Here is a 2,469-nt window from a genome sequence, read left to right on the forward strand (position 1 = left end):
GCAATGGTTATCACAGACGAAACTACCATGGGTCATATTTTTGGATTTAATGGTCATGACTTTAGTCTTATCGGTATTAACATTCATACCCATCTTAGAGCAGTAGACATGAAGAGTATTTAGTTGCTCATCTAGATCATGATGGCTCCTTGCAAGAAGAACGATATCATTAGCATAAAAGAGAAAAGTAATGATAATAACAGTGAGCTCGGTGCCTTTGCAGCCCACAATTTCCAGACACTCCTCTAGCTTATTGATGTAAATAACAAAAAGGGTAGGGAAAAGGGGACAACATTATTTAACTCTGATATTACATTTAATATCTTTAGACCATCCATCACCGGTCTTAATATTTTTAATGAAAATCTTGTAGAGGTGGATCACAACAATCCTCGGTCCAGGAGGAACCATGATCTCTTCAAGCCTCTCCTAGATCTTATCTCGGGGGATAGTGTCGAAAGCTTTTCTAAAGTCCAGAAAACTGCAGAAAAGATTGTTTTACTATTGCAATATTCCTCTGCGATGATCCTAAGGGTGACAAGGTGGTCGATGGTTGAGTGATGTCTCCTAAAACCATCTTTCCCTTTAGCTCTTTTACCCTAGTTCTCAAGCCAAAGGCTACACTTTTTTTTTTCCGGAATGAGCCCAAAAGTCTTGGCCAGGATGTGGTTAATCATAATGGTCCTATAGTTAGAGGGAATGATTTTGTTCCCATTTTTGAAGATAGGAACAATAAGGCTTTGCATCTAAAGCTTTGGGAAGCCATGCTTTATAGCCAAATTGAGAAGCTTGTGGAGATGAGGAACGAGGATAGATTTTCCCATTTTAAAGATCTCAGGTTGGTAACCTTCAATATCTTTGGCTTTCCCATTAGCGAGCTTATTAATCCTATAATCAATATCTTCTAAAGAAGAAAATATCATCCTTAAGAGGAGTGTTTAGGATACAATTTCTTAAGATAGTAATCCCAATTTTCTAGGGGGATAGAATGATTATCTTTAGTTTTACAAACAAGCACATTCCGCCAAAACTTTCTTCGTGCAATTTTAGAAAGGTGGAGAAGATGATCTTGTCTCTTATTAATATATGACCTCTTCTTCCTCTTAATCAGAAATTTGTATATAATTATATTCTAGAGCTTCGTGATTTCATTAGGGGCATCTCTGATTGCTTTCGTGGCAATTTTAGAGTCTTTTTCATACCAAGGATTGGAAGTTCTATTATTTTTCTTATACAAAGTCTTAGTAGAGAATTTTCTAATGGTGGTGGAAAGGGTAGTAGTAAAATGGTAATAGATTTGATAAATGTTGTTATTGTAAGTTAGGGAACCTAAATCCTTTTCGAAATCTTTTAAGAATAGGTCAACATTACTTTTATCGAAGTGAATGTGACTTTTTCTTTCATTGTTCTCCTGCATCTAGGTGGTATGCATAGTAAGATTTAGGGATAAAGGAAAATTTATTTGGACAAAGTTAGTCTCGTACCCGTTATGAAGCTCAAAGTTTGTAATATGGCTGAGGACATGGATGTCGGAAATTGCATAATCCATGATGCTGCTACCCAGCCCATGGAGACAGGTCATCTAACTAGAGAGAGGCCATTTACTAACACCATTACAAGTGATTAGGTCTTGGGAACTACAAAGTTTGAGGAGCTCGGTGCTGAATAAGTTCTCTATTATGTCTTCAGATTTTCTCTTGAATATATTAGCTAAGTTACCATATTCGTCAAGCCACAAGGGGTTGAGGTTAGAGTTGTTACTTAACATAATATCTTGGTTAGTAGTAGTTTGAGCATTAAATTCCCCAATTAAAAGCATATTGCCTTCATTCCTTAAGTTATAGATGTCTTTTTCTAAGGTATTGAAAGGAAAATTCTTATCGAGGTTGCTTTTCTTATAGGATGTAGAGTTGATAGGGTGAAATAATAGATTGCAAGAAAGATCTTATTGGTTGTAGAATTAGATATCTCGATCCAAATGTATTGATTGAAGGGGTTGGTTTTATGAAGTCAGGTGTGAGAGGAAACATAGTCTCTAATATAACAGGGACTCTGTTTCCTCGAAATCTGAAGACACAAATAATAATAATAATAATAATAATAATAATAATAATAATAATAATAATAATAATAATAATAATATCATAAAAAGAAAATTAAAGAATTTCATAATGAAAAATAATAATTAATATTGAATTGAAATAAAGATAAAATAAGCTAGAAATCATAAGGCCAGAAAAAAACAAACAATGGTATGAAAGACATGAATGTTGAAAATCTCAGGAAAATTAAATAATAAAAATTAAATAACCTTATAAATAGAACCTAAGATGAAATGAAAGGGATCTAATAACTGTTAAAATATTATTTAATTATTTCAAAATAAATTTAATTAATGAAAAACCATAAAATTTTCATAAAATTATATAAAATATTTAAAATATTAAATATTAATAAGAAACAAGAAAT

Source organism: Pinus tabuliformis, chromosome 3_2 (assembly GCF_031772625.1).
Source record: "Pinus tabuliformis cultivar Carrire ecotype Pingquan chromosome 3_2, CPIR1, whole genome shotgun sequence".
Taxonomy (NCBI): domain Eukaryota; kingdom Viridiplantae; phylum Streptophyta; class Pinopsida; order Pinales; family Pinaceae; genus Pinus; species Pinus tabuliformis.